Raw genomic sequence first — 12,822 nt, forward strand, 5'->3', positions numbered from 1 at the left:
AAACAATTTTACCTTTACTCAGTTTTTTAAAAAAATTTAATGTTATTAATTATAATTTGTGTATTATTTCAATTTTATCAGTTTGAATATTTTAGAAAACAACTTTTTATTTAGGTTTCCTTCTTCATAGTGATTTTCTTCTAAATTACTGGTTTCTCTAGTTAAGTCATAGACTCTTGATTATCACTACATACTGAAGTACTAAAAATTTCCATTTATAGTGGAATCCCCCAAAGAAACAGAACGATGTGCTTGCTATGATGATGCAACTTCACAACTTTTCTCCTGTTTTGCATCTCTTCTGTCTCACCAGATTGTCACCCCAGAGCCTTTCTAACAAGGAAATTCTGGGGCCATCAGTAGACCCTGAACTATTTCAGGCACTGTAGCTGCTTCCCAAGGAGGCCAATTGTCAGGAATATTCTGATTTGAAAAAGCCAGTAAAAAAGAAAATCATTTGAATTCCAGATCTCTGTGTGAGCTTTTGTGAAAAGTTTGGAAATAGATTTATGTATTTTTGGGTTTTGCAATATTTAAGTCGAGGAAAGTGAGGAAAATTCACTATAATAAACATTCGGTGAGCTCAGACACCATGTTGGTTCTGGGAACACACAGAGAAATCAGATTCCTTATCCCGACAGATCATATGATTTGGGGTCATGTATCTTAAATGTTCTGTCTAAAAAAAAATTTTTTTTTTTTTTTGGTAGAGAAAAGTGAATGTGGGGCGCCTAGATGTTGCAGTTGGTTAAGCATCTGACTCTTGGTTTCGCTCAGTTCGTGATCTCAGGATCATGGGATTAAGCCCTGCATGGGCTCCACACTCAGCATGTTGTTTGCTTGAGTTTCTTTCTCCTTCTGCCCCCCACCAAGCACGCATGATCTCCCTCTCTAAAAAAGATTTTTTTTATTTTTAAAAAGATTTTATATTTATTTTTAAAAAGATTTTATATTTATTTTTAAAAAGATTCGTTTATCTGAGAAGAGAGCGTGGGCAAGCGTGCACATATGGGAGGCGGGGCAGAGGGAGAGGGAGAAGCAGACTCCCTGCTGAGCAGAGAGCTAGACAGGCGGCTGAATCCCAGGACCTTGAGATCATGACCTGAGTTGAAGGCAGACGTTTAACTGACTGAGGCACCCAGGTGCCCCTAAATAAATCAATTAAAAAAAAAAGAAAAGAAAAGAAAGAAAGAAAAAGAAATGTGTAACCCCGGAAGTCCTGGGGACAGGGGCTTCTCCAAAACGTCTATATATGGGGGGGCTTAGGGAAACAGTCCTAGCTGGAAAAAGGTTAGAAGATATTTCTTGTTTTCATTTCAGTTATGTGTTAAAGGCAATGAAAATAGCAGTTTCCTTTCATCTTTAACATATAATCTTTCTTAAATGGGAACATTATTTTTATTTTCTCTGTTTGAGGGTGAAGGGAAAGGGGCATTATGCCGTTGTGGAAAGATCTCCAGTCCTCCTGAGTCATTCCTCAAGGCTACAATTTTCTGGGATGTGGTTTGAGTTGCCCCATCCATGGCACAGCTGTCCTTTGAAGTCTAGAATTTCACTTTAGAAGATCATGCAGATTTTTCATTCTACTTTAAAATATACTTGTTTTAATATAAAATTAACTGTTCTGAAATTTTCCAGAAAAATTTATTCTTCACATATATTCCAAGGTTTTGTTGTTGCTTCACATATCCTGTATCTTGTGGGGTATTTGGACACTAACTTGAGAAAGCCAAGCAGTGGGAACATGGAAATATGGAGGCTATTCAGTGATATAAGTAAATTTGAAATGATCTTTCTTTCCTTTATTAATCATATTGAAAAAAGTACTCTTATTAAAATTACTCTGATGTAAAAGAATCACAGAAAGTACTTGTTTGGGTGCTTTTCATTATTCATATTATACAAAATTTTGATAACCTCTCAAACACTTTTTTTCAAAGAAGCTTGGAAATAGTCTTGCCTCATACATTTTCTCCACTGCACTAAAATTTTAACCAATTAGCCTCATTTTCTGCCTAGACTAGTGATCTCATCTCATCTTCTGCATCTCAAGATTTATTAAAAAAAAAAAAAAAAAGAAACTGACCTCTGAAGTTTTTTGACAAAATAAAGACAGAATAGAAATCATCAAAATTGACTTGGATCTCCCCAAACTTACTACACCTATATGTAGTACTCATAGGTACTTTCAAAGGATAGAGTCAAAACTCTTATGCCAAAACAATGTTATACAGATAATTCCCAATATTAATTATAAAATAAAAGGAATTTCTGTATCAGTGAATGTGGCCTTGCTTCACTGAAAGCACATGATTATGTTCATCATTTTTGTCATGATTACGTGAAAGTTTATGGTTAAATTTTTGCACACAATTACTTTATCCTAGAAAAAAAGAAATTAATATCATTTTTCTCCACATCTCCCCACCCCCAATTTTATACTTTTTTTTTATATCCATTGTTTAGGTCTGTCATACTGTGTTTTTATTTTGAACATCAATCTCTTTTGGAATTGGGTTGGATAAAAATGACTTTATTGCTAATTAATTATCTAATTCTGCATATCATCTCACACGTTAACGCTTATGACATAAGAGGCACATGCACACAGGAAATCTGGCAGGACAGAAGGCAGCAGCCATTTCGGAAATAGACCCACCAAATCTGCCTACTCCTGCATTAAAGGTTGAGCGGCAGAACTGAGAAGGATTCTGCGTGACCCACATAAAGATTCTTCAGTTCAGCCTTTACTAATGATTGGCTCGGCTCCCACTCTAGACTGAGGACACTGTGCTGGTTACTAGAGAGTTAGCTTATGAATATTCATACATTCAGAACTATAACATATAGAATAGGGTAATAATTTTAATTTCCAGTCATTCTTCTCCCCTGAAAAATTAATAAAATCCATTCACTAAAGTGGTTAAGAAAATATATTTTCCTTCCATTTTCTAGATTTTGCTGATTGTCTTGTGTGTGTCCCTTGCTATGTTGGTCCTAGGGCATTCTGTGCACTTGATTAAGATTCTCTTTACGAAGAGAGATTATCTTTTACAATTTTATTGACAAGAAGGTTTAAGTCCTTTTCAGTGTGCAAATCATTACTTAGTATAGGAGAATGGCTTCATTTTTTTTTTTTTTTTTACATGGCCCCGAGATTTCCTGTATCTCTTTAAACTAAGTGTTCTGTGCTTCATGTTCAGCTAACTAAGAATTCTGTCTCAAGGTGGTACGGGTTCATAACTCCACATCTACAGTTTTGAAAAGCATCAGAAAATTAAACGCTTTCATGGCAGAACCTGAAATGAATCCATCTGAATCTGCTAATGGCCTTCATTTTTCCCATTTATTGTGAATGGTGACATTTTATTAAATTCCCATTTATTGTGAATGCAGTAATATTTGTGTGTTTGGTAGAGAATACCACCTCAGACCCCTCTGGGGTAGGATGTAATACACAGATTATGCACTTTCCTACTTTTCTAAAATCATAAAATTTCCAAACTCCAAACCAGTCTGCCCTCAAGAATTTCAGATAAGGGATTCTGAATCCATAAAACAAAGAACCTCTGTTTTCCAAATTAGATTGTACTTCCTGTTGAAGAACAGAACTACTAAACATCTTAATAGCTGTAGTTTTACTCTTCAACTATTTCAGTGGCACTGTTAGGTGACTTAGGATGACTTTAAATAACATGGACCAGCCTTCACTAGAAACTATTATGAGACAATCCATCTTAGCAAAACTGTATGAAGAGAAAAAAGTTGATTTCCTGGGTCTCTTCTTGATCCATGACTCATTTATAAACATGCCTTTGCTTTATAAGTGTTTTATTCAGTTGATTCAAAAAATTACTTTGGATTTTTTTTTATCCTACTGCATACAAAAAAACAGGGGGAGGTGGGTGCTAGAGCCCAGTGCTGATATTTTAAAGGATAGCTCTGAAAAATGTTTTATTTTCTTAACTTTAATGTTGTTTGAATAATCTAACAATGTCAGTAATTTCTGAAATACATGTTTAAATTCATATTGTTTGGATTTAATGTCAAATTCTTATGCAATAATGTGCTTGAAAGGAATTCCTCTTGGCTTAGTTTTAGGTATTTTAAGGATACAAAAGTGAGTGTCGGACCAAACGCATCCCCTTCACCCATAGATCTTTTACAAAGGGAATGGAGACAAGCTGTTCTATAGCATATGAAACCCTTCACCCACTGCTAAGATTGAAAAAGATCAAGAGAGGAGAGGTTACTGGTGAAAAGCTTTCTCTGGAGAGCTGTGGGTGTATTACAAGTGTCCATATGGTGGTGGGTAGGGGTGGGCTGTTTTCTGACTCCATGTTTGATCAAAAGTTCCTCTTAGAGAACTTTGAAATATGTTTCCTGCAGTGGGAGTCATAGAGAATGGATACCTGACTCACACTTGCGGAAGCCAGCCTGATCTGACTTCCACTTCTGGGAAAGCAAAGCAGCAAGACAGGGGACTACCAAGAGCTTTGTGTGTGTGTGGTGGGGGGTGGGTCATGGAGATGACCGCTGTGTTGAGATTAGCCTGAATTGCCTGAATGAATGGGACAAGGTGTCTTATTGCAACACTTCTGATTCTAAATGCTGTGCTATAGAGTAATACTTAACTCCATGTGAAAGAATACTGTCCATTGTTGGATTAAGTAAAAATAAATGTAAATTATTATACGAAGTAATAGGTTTTGTCTAACAGTGGAAGCATATCTATATCTTCTATTGGTAATAAGAAGAGACAGAAAAGGATACATTTATTCAGAATTGATGGAATTCGATGCTAACAAGCTAGCAGATTGGAGAAGAGAGTTTATTCTCAACAAGAATCTCCCAGATGAGTGGTTGGAAGACTTTATGTTTCCCTTAATTCATAAATAGTTGCAAACCTTCCTGTCTTTCTCCAGAATCTATTTCTATCTCTCCTGTCTCTCTACCCTTTGTTCTCTCTTCAAGAGTTATATTTCCAGGGTGTATAGTCACAAAATCAATAATCAAACTTTTATTATGTTTATCCTGAACTCCTAAAATGTATTTTTATTTCACAAGGAAATTTATGATCAACCTGGTAAGTATGGACAAAAGTAATATAAGATATGGCTGTTGGGCAGTAAGCTGGACTCTCCTACTAGCTAAGCAACTGCCACTCCCCACTGCTCCACACCTGCTTTTTGTTGAAAAGTTCTATCTCATCTCATCAGAATTACATTATGCCACAGGTCAAACTTTTTCTTACAAATAACCAAAATCATTGCTCCACATACTGTTTCCTCTGCCTGGAATGCCAAGTACTACACCCGCACCCCCACACAAATTCTGTCCCTTGCCAACACTTTTCTCCAGTTAACTAGTATTTGGTCCTTCTAAATTCATGTTAAGTGTTCCTTATACAAGAAAGCCTTCTAAGACTCTGCTGGTCTGATTCAGATGGCCCCCTTTTGACACTAAGGAACTGTATCTATTGGAATTTATCCTGTGGCTGGTGGTTTACTTGTCTGCCTCCCCCACTAGATTTTACTGTCTGTGAAGGTGTTAAGTAGGTTGCAACAGGGAGTTACTCAGGTCAGAAGGTTGAAAGCTATCAGCAAAAGGGAGGAGGGGAAGGGACAAAAACAAGGAAAGAATGTGTGTGTTTTGCAGAACAAGCTTCCCAGCAAGGAAAGGTATGGCCAGGTGTTCCACCAGGTATCTCGTTGGGTGAGCTGGTTTGAGCCGGACTGGAACTGTGGACCTGTGCAGAAGCCCCCTGACTTTCCCTAAGGTTACCTTTTGGTCATTATAATACTTAGATCCTCCACCTATGGGTAGGGTTTAATGCTGTTTTTTGGACATAGGAGGTATGCCCTAGCATGTTGACATGCTAAGCCTGCAGGGTTAAACTTAAGTACCTAAGTATTGGAATATGTATAAGTTTCTTAATGTATATGCAAGCTCCCTGCCCCCATCCTCCTGAATAAAAGCTCCCTAATGGGAGCCAGTGCTTCCAGAGGTATTTCCCTTTCTCCTTACTTGTAACAAGTAATACAATTATTTGCTTTTAACGCTTTCTTGGGTTGAGTTCAACTTAAGGCACCCCGACCAGTGAAGCCCTTGAATTTGGTTACAAAGGAAGAGAATGTGTATTCATATTTATTACTGTTTTTCCTTCAGTGCCTGGTACAGTGCCTTGCACAGAGCAGAGGCTTGCCAAGAATTTGCTAAATAAATACATCGTTGAATTACATGTGAAGGAACTAACAAGGGCAACAGAACAAAGAGCCCATCTGTAAAAATGAAGAATACTACCTACTGCATAGTGTTCTTACAACTTAAAGGAGTTAAAATGCTTAAGTAGTATTGGGCACATAGCAAGCTTTATGTAAGTGTTAGCTATTACAATTAGCAGAAAATGTAGTGAGCTGAGACATTTGAGAAATATCACAGCATCCGAATTTAGATACAATGGTCAGAGAATTAGAGTTGAGGATGCCACTGGGTGGCAAGAATGAAATTGAGAAAAAAGAGGTATGACCAATAACCTGCTTCTACTTCTCTGATCTTTGTTTCAGGCTTGGTCCAGAGTGGCTTTGGACTCCATCAGTGGAGCACAAATATTGGATACTGTGATAAAGCTGTTAACTTTAATAAATGGAATAGTAAAAGCAAAATTTGAATCAGTGGGCCCAGGTCTAAGGATGCCTTTCAAATTCAATAACCTGAACTTAACCCAATAGAATAAAGATGAGCGATGATGTCTTGTTACAAAGACCCAGACTTAGGAGGACAGGTGTTGTTCAATATCAATGCATCTGTCCCTAACTAGACAGTTGAAGTGGACCATGAAATAGCAGCATGCCCAGAAAGCAAGCTGTAAGGAGAGAACAAGCGGACATCTGATTTAGCATTCTAGTTGGACCTCTCCCTATATAATTTGGAATGTTTTTAAAGAACTAGATATGACCATCACTTCCATTTCACCTTCATAAAATAAAAATCTTCCAATAGAAAAGCTATTAAAAATGATCAGATAGAAAACTTTTTAATGGAGTACTTAAAGTTTCTGAACTTTTTCAATAATTGCTCTTTCCTTTCCAAAGTGAGTGGCTTTAATCTGCTGGGTTGGCTATAAGCATCGTTTTACTCATGTGTGACCAGCCCTTTCAAAGTCCATTTTTCAAAATGGAGACATATTAACTTACAATGGAAAGACTATTTTTTTAAATTGGGAATTCTGTCTCTAATAAGAGAGTTTGACCTTGCATAATTGTCTTTTCTTCTGTATTCTTTGTGGTCAGTCTTAGTATGGTTGACTCCTTCAAATAGTCTTGCTAAACTGTGAGCTAATATAGTATTGATTTTTCTCTGAAGTTACATTTTGTTGCAAATTGTAAGCATTTTTCAGATCAACGTATATACTATTTCTTTACTATTACTAAATGATTTTGAATAAGATGGATTGTTACCATAATGGGATAACTAGGAAAAGTTTTGATACTGTCCAGAAAAACATAGTATCACAGCAATTTGTAGGAAGGGCATTTCAGTTGCCAGACTTCCCAAATACTACTTTGTGAAACCATGAAAGAGGAGCAGAATAGCATAAGGATTAGAAATATGTGTTTATTGGAATTAGATAGATAGGTCCACTCCTAAAATTTGTGGGGCCCAGGCAAGAATTCAAATACAGGACATGTATCTTAATAGGTAAATGTTACAAAATTAAGAAATTGAAAAACATGTCTCATTTTCTTATTTACATAAATATTCCTCATGATGACCTGGAAGACCATATTTTCAAATTTAGAATGCTCAAACTTTTATTAAGTTTTGCACTGAAACATGGCAGCATGGAGAGAGGGGGCTGTTGCCTTGTGGACCACGGCTCATCCCCTTTTCTTCTCATCCCTGCTTGTGTTCTGAACTGCAAGGTGTCTCTTGTACACATACATAGAAGTCCTGACCTTTCATGCCCAAGCTGTGCCTGTATTTCTTTCACACCAGGGGGTTCACTTCTAATGGTACAAAAAGATCTTAGGAGACCCCCTAAGCAGGAATAGACACGCTCGGGCTGGAAATGGCACTTCTGGGTGCTAGTTGCTAGTAATATGGTTCTGAGAGGTGGGGTAAGATCAAGGTGCATGGAGGACCAGAGAAGAAGCCCTCTAAAGTACAAGACCCAGGATAGAAGCTTCTCAAGTCTAATGATGATACTTACACTTAGACCCTGGTTTAAATGTTGTTCATCCATTATTAGCTGTACATTCTTAGAAAAGTCACTGAACCACTGTGTTTGTCTGGCATCAGAAAGCCATAGTTTAAATTCCTTCTCCACCAATAACTAGCAGTATGACCTTGTGTGAAATAATTAACCTCTCTGCCTCTCAGTTTCCTCATCTGAAAATTAGGATAATCATAGTTCCTATCTCAGAGAGCTGATATAAGGGTTAAGAAAGTTAATATTTCTAAAGTGTTTAGTATGCTTTCTAGCACTAATAAGCACTGTGCATTTGTTGAAAAAGTGAAATAAATGGCTTCCTCATTTTTAAAAAATAGGAATATGCATATGCTTATGCATAGAATCTTTGCAATGATTAAATAAGATAATTACTACAAAGTACTTACTTTGTGTCTAGAACCTGGTTATAATACGTGTTCCAAGGTGTTACATAATAAGAAAAAGTAAAGAGAATTGGACAATTGGTTATCCACATGCAAAAAAAAAAAAAAAAAAGAATCTAGGCACAGACTTTACATACTTCAAAAACAATCCCTCAAAATGGATCACAGAACTAACTATTAAAGGCAAAACTATAAACCTCTTAGAAGATGACATGGGAGAAAATCAGCCTGAACCTGAGCATGGCAATCACTTTTTAGATAAACACAAAATGATAAACAAAAGAAAGAATTACTAAGCTGGATTTAATTAAAATTTAAAACTTCTGCTCTTGAAAGGCAATGTCAAGATAATGAGAAGGCAAGCCACAGACTGGGAGAAAATATTTGCAAAAGATACATGTGATTAAGGATTACTATCCAAAATATACAAAGAACTCTTAAAACATGGCAATAAGAGAATAAGCAACCTCAAGAAACAACAAATGTTGGTAAGGATGTGGAGAAAAAGGAACCGTTATGCTGTTGATGGGAATGCAAACTGGTACAGCCAGTGGAAAACGGTATGGAGGTTCCTCAAAAAGTTAAAAATAGAACTACCCTATGATCCAGCAATTGCAGTACTGGGTATTAACCCAACAGACAGGAAAACACTAATTCAGAGGGATACATGCACTGTGTTTATTGCAGCATTCTTTATATGGTCAAAGTATGGAAGCAGCCCAACTGTCCATTGACAGATGAATGGATAAAGAAAGGGTGATATATATCTATATCTATATATAGAATGGAATATTATTCAGCCATTAAAAAAGCAATGAAATCTTGCCATTTGCAACAACTGGATAGAGCTGGAGAGCGTAATGTGAAGCTAAATAAGTCAGAGAAAGACAAATAGTCTATGACCTCACTCATGTGTGGAATTTAAGAAATAAAGCAAAGGGAAAGAGAGAGAGAGAGAGAGAAACCATGTCATTGGGATAAGCCATCTATTTAGTCTATGGATACTTGCTATTATGTCCAGCATACTGAGAAAACACTGGGCATGTTGCTTTATAGCAAAATGCAATGAGCTAGTAAAATACATGAACCCACATTAATTATCTCCAAAGCAGTCCTTTACCCAGTAGAACAAATATCATAAGACATTAATTTTATCCCAGAGAAAAAGAGTCAGTGGATTAAAAGGGTACATGAGAATACATACCTGCTCTCTTCTTCTGGAAGTTGTTTTACAGGAGAACCTTGAAAACCAAGCATTTTCTTGACTCCACTATATATTTTTATAAATTTTTTTTGAAAAAGACAGAATTTAACAAGAACTTAATGCCCAGAAATGGCAGATGTGATTCCTGATTTTAAGTAACGAAAATTGACAATCTGTCTTTCTAAAGTTTCTAGCATTGTCCATATCTTTATAATCAGGCACACGCATATGATAATTCACGAAGTCATTTGTGGCCTTGAAAATACTGTTCTTATATTATTGACAAGTTTAAATTAATATATCATTCATAATTTATTAGATGAAGATAGTAATGTTACACAATCTTTTAAAAGCTGTATTTTGAGAAAAGACCAACTGTGGAAATGAATTATTCAGATTTGAAATGTATGCTGACGTGTTTAAATGATTCAAGGCTTCAGCCTTATAAACTATTAGTAAGGTTATTTTAAATAATACATATATGTATCTTTAAGCACTCAATTTTTATAACTCCTCTGAACTTAATACTCTTGTGGGCAACTATAATCTGAAGATTGTTACCTCTCTGTCCTCAAAACAGAGAATGTCTATACATTTCAAACTAAACTCCAATTTCTTTGAAATGCCATGAACTAAAGATCACATAGGGAGCACAATGAAGATACAAAGATTGATAAAGTCAAGATAGATATATGGGACAAAGTATCTATTTTTCACAGCAAGAGTTGACTTGAATCTAAAGCCTATAAAAATGAAAAATTAATCTTTCGAAGATTCATAAGACATTTCAACATAAGCTTTTCATTTTTAACCTTTTGGTGTCTTGAAATTTAAAATAGCTCCCAAATTTTCAGTTGTGTGTTGCATAGCGTTTCCGACTATAGTGGAATCAGTAACATCTGACATTGCCCAATTAAAAAAACCAAAACACCACGCTCGTTTGTAACAATATGTACCCAAAAAGAGGAGGACAGAATATAATAATTTAAAGCACTTAAACATAATATAGTGCCTGGCAAAATGTTAATCCAAAATTCCTACCCCCACTTTACCTGCATTCAACAGCTTGTCTTCTCTCTATGTATCTGTCTCTGTCTCTGCTTCTCTGTCTGTCTCTGTCTGTCTCTGTCTGTCTCACACACACACACACACACACACACACACACACACACACACTTCTTTTTTTGTTCTTTGCTTTGTTTAACCAGAACCTTTTGACCATATTAACTATTTAGTTAATTTATAGCATCATTTATTTTCAAACACCTTGGGCCTTAATCTTTTAAAACACCCAGTTTAGGACTGAAGGAAATTTACCTTTCCTGTCCAGAGGAATATTTAAAATTTGTTTTGTAGTCTTTCTAAAAGTTTGGGAGACTCATTTATTTATTTCCTTTAATATAAACTATTTGAAACTCAAATCTTGTCAGAAATATGATATGTTTGTAAAATTGGAAATACGGAGTTAGTGTATGCATTATTTGACTCCTACACTTATAAAAGACATGAGTGGTTTAGTCATGCAGTCTTTATACAATCTTTATTCAAGTCCAGAGATCTTCCTTTTTTTTTTTTTTAAACCTGAATGAATCTACTAGTATCCATTGTCTTGATGACTTCAGGACATCAAAGCTAGACATGATATCTTGTATATTTAAATCTCTGGTTATGAATAGACAAAAACAAAAAGGATATTCAATAATTTTGTTTGTTCTTCTTGGAAAAAATAACATGTCAAGCCTGCACTCCCCGCTTACAATTCCAAGCACACTTTCAATTTCGGTCCATTCTGTGTCTCCCTGATTGCGAACTCTGAGACCCCAAATAAACACTTTGGATTGCTTTACACTCTTCTTCTTGGTCAACAAAATTAATGAACGAGTGATCAGTTTTAATAAACTTCAGATATTTGAAATGTAAGTACACAAATGAAACCAACCATCCCATATTTTAATTATAATTATAATTTCTTAGAGTTCTTTCTTCTCCCCGGCCCCACTGCTCAGTGAAGAGTTAAAAAAAAAAAAAGATTGTATTCAAGAACAGCAGTTTTTCTGAGAGTATTTAATAGTTGATAAAAGGCAAACATTTGAAACTGACATTTGCAATGTAAAAATTAAACATCTGTTGCAGTCCCGGGAATAACAAATTATAGAACATATCTCTAAAAACATAAAAATAGGGGCGCTTGGGTAGCTCAGTTGGTTAAGTGTCTGACTCTTGGTTTCAGCTCAGGTCATGATCTCAGGGTTGTGGGATCTAGCCCCATGTAGGGCTCCATACTAGGTGGGGAGTATGCTTGAGATTCTCTTTCCCTCTCTCTTTGCCCTCTCCCTACACACACACACACTCTCTCTCAAATAAATAAAAATCTTTTAAAAAACATGAAAATATTCTTTTTTCACAACTTTATTATATATACACATATTTTCAGGATCAATATCATGACATCATCTTTAATTTCTTCTGTTATTTTGTAAATATCAAGTATATTTAGACTTCCTTTAAAATGTATCTTTTCATAATTATCTTTTTGTCCCCCTCATGCTCTAATAATGAAAAATTGCCTTTATTTGGATTGGCCGCCCTTCCTACCTTTAGGCTGTTAGCCTCTTCTTCTCAAATATATTCCATTAAACCACTGTAGTTAACCTTCCTTAGGACTTATATTTATCATTCTGCTTCTCCAATTGATTCTTGTCAGTGGCTTCCCAGTTCCTTCTTAGCTTCTCTTCCAAACCATATCACCTTCCAAACAATTTTGACTTTTCGTACTTGACCAATATTATTTCCAGTTTCTCTACAACACGTATTATTCTCTTACTTCCTGCGACGCTGATTGTAAGGTCGGTCCAGTTCCATTTCTAGTGCGGACGTCCCCTCCCTGAAGGACTGCTTGACTCTACAGCATCTGCTAAACAACACTAATAAACAACATCACAAATCTGGGGAGGAAGCTACAAGAACCGCATCTATTTCTGCTGTCTAATCTTGTCTGTCTG

This window comes from Ursus maritimus, unplaced genomic scaffold, assembly GCF_017311325.1.
Source record: "Ursus maritimus isolate PB19 unplaced genomic scaffold, ASM1731132v1 scaffold_23, whole genome shotgun sequence".
Taxonomy (NCBI): domain Eukaryota; kingdom Metazoa; phylum Chordata; class Mammalia; order Carnivora; family Ursidae; genus Ursus; species Ursus maritimus.